Consider the following 11,587-nt stretch of genomic DNA (forward strand, 5'->3'; position numbering starts at 1 on the left):
TTGACACTGTAGCTGCTCTTTCACATGTTGGCTTCCCCGTTTTTGTTTGTTTGTCCTCCTTTCCAAGAGTCCAAGTGCTGGTATAGGTTTCAGCCATCGATGCTGAATTCTAGGAACATCTGAACTGCTGCCTTTCCTGTTAATTGTCAAAACACCCACACCTTCCTTACGATAATATTGTTTGTTTTTCTCCTTCTTCCTCAAGTGGTGAAAAGTTCAGGGCAGCCTATGCAGGGTCAAAGGGAACAAAGCGCCAATGTCTTCAAAAACACTTTTATAAGAATCTGTTGAATCTCTATTTGCAGGAGTGTCAGTCTTACGGGCTCAAAGCACAATCAGTGCAAGGCCCAGATCCAACAATCTCTGATCTCCCAACACTCTGTAACATGATAGTTGGTGGTTACTGGACTTGGCAGGGCTGCTAGAGAGTATGGCTGGTGGGGTCACAAAAGTGTGGCCAAGTTGTTCTGATTTCCTCTCCCTTGTGAAGACAACATAGACACTGAAGCATTGCAACTGAGCAAAGACTTGGTACCTAACTAAACTGATATTCTGCATGTATACACTAGGAAAGGTAGACAAGTTTGGAGACTGTGTCCCTTTCAAAATTTATCTGCTTCAGTAGCTTGATTGTTCCCATTCCCTTAACAGCCTATAACACTTGCTTTTGCAAGCTTCATATAAAATTTAGCAGATTGGAGCCTCAATTTTGAATTTTCTGCCACTCTTGCATAACATAATTTTGGTGGCTGCTCTCTGGTTTTCTTTTTTTACAAGGTGCTCCCCAGAAGTGCTTCGCTCTGAACTTAGCTTCCTGGACTAAGTCACTGTTACTTCACAACTCTGAGTTCCCATGAGAAAATGATGCCCTTTCACTATTCATGACAGGACTATCCTACCCTTTACAACACAAAGAAGACTCACCTACAGCAATTATGCACATAACAAGTGAATAGTTCCTTTGAACTCCAAGGTTTTATTCACTCCATAAAGAGACTTGGCCTGCCAGTCCCAAGCCTACCTAAGTCGCTTGGCCTTTCATAATGATCTTGCATTCGCCAGATGAACTTTATTTCAAGATTGCCCTGTTTAAGGGAGTGCCTCTCACAATGCCAGCTCTGTGTGAAATTCTGGGTTTGTTTGCTTTATAACAGAATATTATAGACTATCAAAATCCAATGCAGGACGAGTACCATAGGTTCAAAGGCATCCCTAGGGGTTAGTGAATTTGGCCCCCACTAAGGGCGCAGACCCACCTCTACATGACTTAAAGTTATTATCGTTTTATATAATTACTCTGCAGTATCAGAAGCTGACTCTATAGATCAGGGGTCAGCAAACTTTTTCAGTCCACTGTCCCTCAGACCTTGTTGGGGGCCGGACTATATTTTGGGTGGGAAAAAATAATGATCAAATTCCTATGCCCCACAAATAACCCAGAGATGCATTTTAAATAAAAGGACACATTCTACTCATGTAAAAACACGCTGATTCCTGGACCGTCCACAGGCCAGATTTAGAAGGCAATTGGGCTGTATACGGCCCCCAGGCCTACCCATGCTGTAGATCCTTCTGCACTACTGATATCTGGGTCTTTATATGTGCTGTATATTTTGTAAAACTTTTAAAAGGGGGATTTTTGTAGAGATTGCTTTGCTGAAGAACTACACTGCAAAATTTGGAGATGTGCAAAATTCAAAGGGTGGTGATGTTTCAGTTCATGTATTATTTCAGAAAGTGTGAATGAGGTAAGTTCCCCTTTTAAGGCAAACCAAACTGAATCTCTCACACATCCCTAATGCAGACCCAGCACCAGCACCTGGCATGGCCAGGAGCCTAGGAGCCTCACAGGGGCTGACAACTGTTCCCACAGCAAACTCTCCTGGACCGTTTTAACATTTACTAGGGTGGAAAAAAGTGAAGTGCTGGCTGACGAGGCCCACCACCTTGACTTTCCTAGAATGCCTGCAATGTCCTCCAGCCCCTGGGGCAACTGAGATTTGCAGACCATCTTGAATGGGGCAGGCCCTGGCACAGGGGGCCACAAGTTCCATGAGCAGGTTTATGGTTGAGCTGTGTGCCTGAATATCTTAGGTCCAAATTCAACACTGGGACATGTTGGGTCCATGCGTAATCCGAATGCTTTCCTTGTGGGTGAATGTTCTTTATTTATTGTTGCACAAAGAAATCAAATGTCGCAATATTTCACATTCTGCTAGCAATGGCACAGAAAGCCAATGTGCCAGATAAACTTAGGAAGATAAGGAAGTGCATAGCTAGAGTGCATATATTATCATCACAATGAGATGCCATTGTTTATGGAACAAACAAAATCTAATATGCAAGCAGATGGTCGGTCCGGATAGGTAAATAAGAAAGGCTAGGGCTTAAAGCTGAGAATGAACAATAGCCCCGGAAGAAAGCATGCCACCCCCTTTGACCAGACTTCCATCCAGGAAGTGCAGGCCGTACTATAGTCATCCTGTATCCTGTTCTCCGTCTAAGGGCATAGATTCAGTTCCAGTTAACCATACTAGCCCTGCTTTCCTGCACAGAGACGCTGCATAGAGACGCTGCAAATTCTAAGCAGAATTACAATGGGGAATGTTTCTCTGGGATTCGTCTGCACAGTCTGAAAAATGAAGGGGAACTCAGAAATGAACGTTTGGGGTGCGGAGCAGAATGAGCATGCAAAGCTGCCTTAAACTGAATCAGACCATTGATTCAACTAGCCCCCTTCTGTCTAAACTGGCAACAACTCTCTAGGGTCTCAAACAGATAGTCTTCCCTGCGAGATGCTGAGGACTGAAGCTGGTATCTTCAGGATGCAAAACACGTCCTCTGCCCACTGAGCTAAATCCCTTCCCTGTATGTGGCTCTTTTTTCCCCTTTTTGCTTCCTACTTCACTTGTCTCATGCGTCAGGAAAATGGAGCAGACTAGAGCCTTTTGTGGAGAACAGAGTTGCCAGAATTAATGTGGATCACCAGAGCTCCCGTGCCTTTGACAATTTGTGTGCGGAAAGGAATTTGACGGACTGAGACTTCTTTTAACAATGTAGTACCGTGATGGGAGAAGCGACATGACTGCAAATGAGGAATTATGTGACATTTTGCATTGATTTTACTAGGCAAACAAAGGTAGAAAATGCCCATTATTATTAAAGCATTCATTGATTTAGAAACACCTTGCTTGAAATACCATTATCCACTTGGTCCATTATTCTAGATCGATTACGTCAGTTACTTATTTATTTATCTGCTTCAGATAATAGAAGTCTCTAAGTGGTTTACATAAAAACAATAAAAATGCAACAACATTCAATAAAATTTCCTAATAATAAGATAAACATGATATAAAAACTGAGGGGTGCACAAAACAAAAATAAAATTGAATTAAGAGTAAATTTCTGGGACTTTACAAAGGTGTTGGAATCTTGGCAGAACTACAGTTCCCAAGGTTAATTTGAGAGTGCCGTATCTCCAGTGTGAGGAAACACTTTCCAGTGCTTTCCAACATGGGCAACCCATTGGCATTTCAGTGGTTACATGCCAATGGTGGTTGGGGATTCTTCCCTGTGCACAGCAAGCCACAGTCTCCAGCCATAGAAACACTGGAGGTTTCAACACTTATATCTCTCCACCCAGGCAAATGGCAATACTACAGTCCATAGACATATTCCAGGCAGGTCAAAGGAGGGCCAGGGAGGGATGTGGCTAAAGATTGTGTGACACGTTTTTATAGCCATTTCCTGTAAGTTTATAGATGAGTTTACAGGCATTTGTGAAATCTGGCACTACTGTAGGTATGTGGTGTGGGCAGCTAATTTCATGTTTAGCTTCATGGGTGTCGTGTGGGTGGGAGGACACCCCCCTGGCCCCATGTGTTACATTCTTTCCTTCACAGCAACATTGGCATCATGTAGTAGAAATAATATATAATCAGAGGGTTCTGAGAGGAAGGAAAAGGACCGGCTATATATGGTCACCTTCATTTGTAGGAAGTTGAGAAACACCATAACTGTTTTCACATTTCCTAGCGGGAAGAAAGAGAGGGGAAATGACTGTGGGTCGTACTTTCCTGAGCTAAACTAAGCAACATAGGATGCAGGTCTGTTAAGAGCTGTGCTCCCTGAAATGCCCACATCAGCAAAAAAGGTGAGTGTGTTTGTGTGCAAATATTCCTCCATGAAAAGGTGGCGTGTTTTTCCAACACAGCGCTTCCTCTGCGTGCACCGTTAACTTCCTGCTTTTCTCGACGAACATCATCCAATCGGTAGACCAAAAAGGATAGCGCTTAAATGGCTTGCTCACAAAGCTGCAGGTTCACTTAACAACACAGAGGGAACTTCAGGCCTGCCTGTGGCCCTCCAAGCTTCTTTGTCTGGCCCTCGGGGCTCTCTCTAGGCCACACCCCTTTCTGCCCCTGCTCTGTGCCCTCAAGTGATTTTGCCTGGCTTGAATGTGTCCTTCAACTGTGCTAATTTCTCTTGTTTGCTTGCTTGGATGGAGAGATATAGGGGGGCATGTAGGAACCTCTGGCTTTGGTGGGGCTGGAATGTTGCCTACTGCACAAAAGCAAGAGCCTCATCCATTGCCTCTGGCCCTGTCTAGCCCCTGAAAGGATATCCATAAGGAATGTGGCCATCAGGCTGATAAAAGACTGTGGCCACCTTCACACCATGCCATCTTCCACTTTAAACAGTCATGAACCCCCCCCCCCCAATAATGATGGGAGCCATTGTTTGTTAAGGGTGCAGAGGGTTGCTAGGAAATGCCAATTCCCTTCCCACAGCTGTTTAACAATCAATCCCTTTTCACAGGGAACTCTGGGAATCATAGCTCAGTGAGATTAAGAGGGGTTTCCTAACAACTCTCAGCACCCTTGACAAACTACATATCCCAGAATTCTTTGGGGAGAAGCCATGACCACCTGAAGTGGTATCATAGTGCTTTTAATGTATGGTGTGAATGTAGCCTATGAGCACCGTCCCATTTACTACGCATCCAGTGCACTACCATCACTGGCTTGGGAAGTAGTGTACACACGACATTAGTCACAATCTATACCTATTTTGTATTGATCCTGTCGCTTCTTATGAAATACTGCATTTTGCCAAAAACCAGCTGAATTGAGAAAAAGAATGGCCAGCCTGCATTGTAAACCAGTAATGTGCACACAGTCAGATATTCCCCAGCCCTGACTTAACACACGAAAACGATGCATCTATATTGTCCTTCAGCTTGTCGGAGGGAAGTACTTCTTGCAATGGCCCAGAGGATATGTAAAATAAACAGGAAACCTTCACTATAATGTAGATGGCATGCCAGAAATACGTTCTCTTATCAAAGCAATGGGACCCTAAGTGGGAAGCGGTACTTAACCAGACAGCAAGGAAACCATTTATGCACCTGATTGTGCCTTAAGATCTCCCTCAGTCCAGACCCTGGCACTGCGTGACAAGATTCTCTTTGTTGAATGGTGTTTTGAATTAAAGTTCAGAGTATAATACCCTCATTGTGACAATGAGGGATGAAATCAGCTTCTTTGCTCAGTGTACCAGCCAGAGAAAAACAAGAGCGCAACATCCCAGGGAGAGTCCTTGGCGCAGCTCAAACTGAGGAACATTCCCAAAGTTCTAGTCTTACATGTGGATTTCCAAGCAGAAAAAAAGGATGGTAAGGTGAGAGTTGAGGTCTCTGTACAAAAGAACTGCACCTCCGCACTGCTTAACCAGGGCGGTTAGTTCTTCTGACACCGACTTGCTTTATGCGCTTGGGCAAGTCATTGAAAATAATGTGTTCTTGACTATCTCAGATAACAATGGTTATCTGTTCGTTCCACTGATCTTAACTAGCTAGGTTTTGCATGTTTTAATATATGGTACTCGTAGATCTGCTCAGGCCCCTTGAGATCTGGCCAGCTAAAAATCTAAATAAATGACTTCATAAATAAGGGGGTGGTTAGGCATCTTAGCCTCCCCCAGATCCAAGTGGAACCTTACACAAAAATGATGGGGAGGGAATTCTTGTTCTGATCACCCCTCTGTGTCTTCTCAACTTTATTTATTTATCATTAACTTTGGATACTGCCCTTCATTGGGAGATCTCAGGGCAGTTTGCAGCACAAAAACACAAGATAACAATGCAAAATACATAATAAAAACAAGAACAGAACAAACCAATAACCCCCCTCCCACTTCTTTTCCCCATCTTCCTTCCACCACAATTTGCAAGTTCCCTTTACCTCGTCTGCCAGAAGATGATGCAGAATTCAGAACCAGCAGACCCAGTGCTTCACAGCACATTAAAGAATCACTGCAGCAGGATTTATGGTGCTATTTCAGGGAATATATGGAATGGGCCAAGATTTGGCAACTGTACTGGATCCCATGATTCTTCCCCAACTGGGCAAGCAATGAGAGGGAGTACATAGAGGCAGCTGTGATGACACTCTGCTGTTTCTGAGTTGGTGCAGCATAGTGGCATTTGCTGGTCTCAGTCAAGAGTGGCACAGCTACAAAATCTGCCAGAGGGGTAATGGTCAAGCATTTGCCATTCAGACACTTGCTTGAAGACAGCTCTGACTCATCCCCCAAAGAGCAGAGGAGTGACAGATTGACAGATGGCTCTGCCACGCAAACATCTCCTCCTGATGTCTCTAGCACATCTCTTCCGTTATATGCCTCTCTGTGAGTTTCAGGCCCCAGACAGCTGCTGCTGTTAATTATGATAACATTCCTGATCCAGGGATGGGAATTAGAATAATGAATTGGTACATAGTGGTAACTGTTTTGCTTTCTGGAGAAAATGCCTGTATTAATTTTTGCTAAGCAAGCTTCATTTACCACGTAATAGACTGTGGTTCAGATGGAATTTTTACCCAAATATATGGCCTTTTAAAAGAGAGGCAATTGTTTCATCTGGTGTTATATTTTGTACGTTCTGTATGGTCGGAGGCCAGAAGAGCTTTGGAACATTGATTTCATCTGTTTGCTTCTTAATTTTTAGACCAAGCCTTATAGCAGATCAGCACAGTTTAAATGTCAGGAGCTGGAGTCAGGTGAAGGTCTGCAATAAAAAAAACCCCACTGGTCTCTGTGAAGTTAACTCTTTATTCACAAAAATCAAAACAATACAAACCTAGTAATCCCAGAACTCTTTCCAGTAGTTCTTGCCCATTGAGGCAGCTGCAAGGACTTCCTAGGTCCCTTCTCCTCCAGGGTTTTTTCCAAGTAGATGTAGATTGTGCCTGCATTCAACCAATCTCTCCTCTGCCCTTTTCATTTTTCTGTGTGTTCTAGGAGACCAAGGGAGAGGGGAGCTGGTCTCAGCAGGAGGAGGAGTATGCATCTTTGGCCCTCTCCTCTCCAGCCTCCTTTTCTGCATCTGAACCTGGCCTGCTCTCTGCCCCAGCCTCTTCCTGCTCACTAAATCCTGTTACCCCTCTTTTGCTTCTGACACATCTTCCTTCCAGTCTGCTCTCTTCTCTTCCTCTGCCCATTCATTGTTGTCCCACCACCAGTCCCCTGGCTCTGACCTTCTTCCCCTGGGGGTTCCCTTAGGGGTTCCCCAGCTGGTGCCTCTACATCCAGCCAATCCATGGCATTGACCCATGCCAGGGGCTGCTAACTTTCGGGGGGCATTTGAAAACTTGGCATGCCCTGCAACTCACACCACGGCCTGTTCTCTTGGCAGTAGAAGAAGAAGAAGAGGAGTTTGGATTTGATATCCCGCCTTTCACTCCCTTTAAGGAGTCTCAAAACGGCTAACATTCTCCTTTTCCTTCCTCCCCCACAACAAACACTCTGTGAGGTGAATGGGGCTGAGAGACTTCAAAGAAGTGTGACTAGCCCAAGGTGACCCATCAGCTGTATGTGGAGGAGCGGAGACGCGAACCCGGTTCCCCAGATTACGAGACTACCGCTCTTAACCACTACACCACACTGGATCCCAGTAACAGAATGCTTCTTTCAAGCTTAATTTCAGGGCGGGAGGTGGTTCTGTGGGCACATGTGTGCTTGCGGGCAGCATGTTGATGGCTCCTGATATATGCAGAGCAGGCTGCGAGCTCTCACCTTTGGAGAATTCTTCTTTATGCCTCTTGTGCCTATTCACTGTCCAGAGCCGTAAGCCAATTCTGAGATGCTTGGTGCTTGAGGTAGAAAATCCAAATGGCACCTACCAGAAGTAAAAATATCATAGTCAATTAAATAACTAACAGTGTGCTGCTCTTTAATGGTTCACAATATCTGCCATCTGGAGCAGCTGCCTAATGGTGTGGCAGAGCCTCAAGCACAGGCTAAATTCATTATTTTCAAAACTGAAAAAGAATTAAGCAGCTGATGTTTACGGAATACCATTCCCTCCAGCTCCATATCAACATTTTCACAAGTCGCATTCATTTCCACATCTCACTGTTTGTTTCCAACTTTGATCAGAATGAGCAATGGCATTCAATTCTCTTTAACAGGAAGGGAACAAGATGACAGCAGTGGGTAAGTCCCATGGGTGGGCAAACCAGTGACACCTCGTGGCAAAGACTGGAAGCAGTGAAGTTAACAAATCAAGAGGTTTGGTAAGTCACAAGGAGAGGAATGCTTTCAAAAGACAAACGTAATGAGAATGGAATTTTAAATGCTGTGTTTCATTCACATAGCCTAATTCCCGACTCTAGTACAGCTTTGTTTCTGTTTCCATGTACTGATTATTATATTTGTTTCTGATTTGTGCATGTAGCCAGAAGCCTAAAACATGCAAATTATGGTAGAAGAATTATTATTAAATAAATGTAATTATACCTTTCCCCCACCCTCTTAATTTACATAATATATATTGGTTAGAGAAAACAGACCCTCTGATTATGTTTAAATTGCCTGGATGCAAAACCTTGTTCTTGTTGTTTTTACTGTTTTTTAAAAAGTTTATACAGGCACACAGTGAGTAATGTGGTGGAATAACTTTTGAAATTATATTACCTCTGAAAAAATATTTTACATTTCCGCCTGCCCTTTCTCAAGGGGCTCAGAGCAACACACACATTTCTCAGCTCAATTCCATTTTATATTCACAGCGAGAAAGGGTAAACAGAGAGATTATAAAGGACCCAAGAGCGCCAAGCAAATTTCATGGCTATATGAAGCTCTGAAACACAGATTAGGATCAGGACACCTAAATGGCTGTCTTTGGTTGCCTGCCTGCTCTTTAAGATCCACAAAAACGGGATTGGGGAACCTTTGGCCCTCCAAATGTTGCTAAACTACAATTCCCATCAGCCCTAGCAAGCATCGTCAGGGTGATGGGTGTTGTCATTCATTAGCATCTGGAGGGCCAAAGGTTCCCTACACCTGTACTGAAGAGACTCTACTCACAATCCTGCTGGTATCCAAGGTAATTTTGGCAGGGATACAGCAGTGAGCCTTCTCTGTGGCAACACCTAGGGGGTTGGACCATCTTACTCAGTGGTTGCTTCCAGACAACCTGTTTATTGAGCATTGCTCCTGATTTCTTTGCACACAAGTTACAGGAAGGTTAGGCTATTTATTGAGCGTGCGTTCCAATTTATGGGGATGTTGGACAATGCTGTGTCTTACCATTGCCCTCCCACACTTTCCAGTGTGTTTCCCCATCACTTTCCCAATCACAAAGTGTCTGGCTTTGCAGGGAAATGGCCATATTGCACAAAAACCACTCAACTGTAATTGTGCAACCTGAGTTTGCTGGTATGTGGTTGATTCCCACCCCTAAATAGCCAGCCTGGCGTGGTTGTCTTGCTTCCTCTCTGATGGGTTTCTGTCGCCCGATGAGGACCTTCCTCTTTTGGCAGGCCAAGCTGAAAGTATTTCTGATATTTTTTTATAGAACTAGCCCAGGTTGTGCTCATCTGTTGTGCCATCTTTCAGTATTTAAATTCTTGTTGAGATGTTTGCGATTGTTTTCAAAATTGGTTTCAAGTCACCCTAAGTGATGGTGGCGGTGTTTCTCTTGCTTAAATGGAAGGGCGGGATGGAAATACGTTAAATCAATAAATAATTAAAATAAAGGATACGGATTTGAACCCAAGTATCTCCAATTCTCCTTATCCCCTGCACTGTTTCCTCATTCCAACCATGTGTTTGGAATGACGGTGAGTCACAGTATAAGAAATATACCGTAAATGATAAGGTCTTGTGGCACCTTAAAGATGTGCAAATTCTGTTATGGCCATTTTTTGAACTAGAGCTCACTTCATTGAATGCTAATCTGGATGGGCTCAGGTTAATCTATAGCCATGTCACTTTCTGAGGTTTTATTCCTTTCCCTAGCGCTGTCTTCCTCTGAAATCTGTTCTGAAGAGATTTGTAGTACTGACAGCTGAAGTTTTGGAGTGCTCTTTCTGCAATGCTAGGATCGTAAGTGATTTTGAGGAAAGTGAGCTACTGTCACACATACCATGGCCGTGACACTGACATTAGTTAAGTAAGGGGGGGGGCATGTTGGGAACAGTTCGGGAACTTGGCTCAGGGACTGGTTTACATCTCCCCTTCTTCTTTCCATTCTATTGTTTCCACCAGGAGTAATTAAAAAAAAAAAAGCAACTGCAAAATGTACTGAGGGTCAGAAGAATGCAGCTCCAACGTCACTTCTGTTGCAGCAGCCAGACAGCCTAGCAGGGCATTAGATGAGCGGTTAAAACACCTTCAGCTGTGCCCCACCACCCTTAACCTTCAAACTGCACTCTTAAACCTTTTTTCAAAGCAAGCATCCATCACATTCTTTTCCTTCACGTTGTTCACTTTTGTTGTTTCTGTTTTCCACGGGAGGAAGTTTAAAAATTGCCTCAGTTTCAAGTCAATTTTTGCCTTCCTCCTTCTCAGAGCTTGGCTCAGTTCCCTAATTTGCCAATTGCAAAGGGCTGCAATAACAACAACAACAAATGTCCCAAGGCAAACAGAAACCTGCTTTCATTCACCTTTTATTAAACTGAAGTGTTTCCATTGATCAGAGACCGCTACACCAATTTTCCCCAACTCAGGCTCAATTGGGTGCTTAATCGACCTGACGGTGTCTTACCCTTCTATAAAGAATCATGATATTACAAGGGTTCTGGGTATTAATTAAAGTTTCTAAAGGATTTGGCCAGTTGGATTAAACAAGAGTAGAGAAGATATGTATCAAAAAGCAAGTAAAACGGTTAATTTCATTAAAGCAATAACAGGGAGCCAGTGTTAGGTAGCGGTAGAGAAATCGGATGTGAACTGGGGAGACCTGGTTTGTGTTGGCACCCACCACACTTTTATGTATATGAGTATCAGCACCTTATTTTTACCCCCAGGCCCCCCAAAAGGAGTGCACACATGCAATGTAGTAGGAATGCCATCACTGCTCACAACTTGGGCACTAGAGATAAGGAGGCTGTCAGATTCTTCCACCCAACTGGGACCCCTGATTGGCCAGGCACATGTTTATTTATGTATATTCCGCCTTTAAGGTGGCGTACAAATAAAATTGAATACATGAATAAAATCACAATAAAAGGATATCGAAACAAACCAACTCATCAGGATTCTGGAGCCATTTTCTGCCATCTCTCTCTCTCTCTCTCTCTCT

The 11,587-nt window shown here is 43.7% G+C and overlaps 2 long non-coding RNA genes across 2 annotated transcripts in view; one reads left to right on the top strand and one right to left on the bottom strand.

Annotated features, from left to right (window-relative positions):
* Positions 1–11,587, top strand: part of LOC310689190 — a 606,488-nt gene that overhangs the window by 221,882 nt on the left and 373,019 nt on the right. The gene's annotated exons all lie outside the window — the stretch shown is intronic.
* On the bottom strand, positions 7,131–11,584 carry LOC310696261. The gene is made up of 3 exons (XR_014520502.1): positions 11,531–11,584; positions 8,077–8,179; positions 7,131–7,298 (listed from the first exon to the last, which is right to left on the bottom strand). It is a non-coding gene; the product is annotated as an uncharacterized lncRNA (long non-coding RNA).

This window comes from Podarcis liolepis, assembly GCF_965112155.1.
Source record: "Podarcis liolepis genome assembly, chromosome: 1".
Taxonomy (NCBI): domain Eukaryota; kingdom Metazoa; phylum Chordata; class Lepidosauria; order Squamata; family Lacertidae; genus Podarcis; species Podarcis liolepis.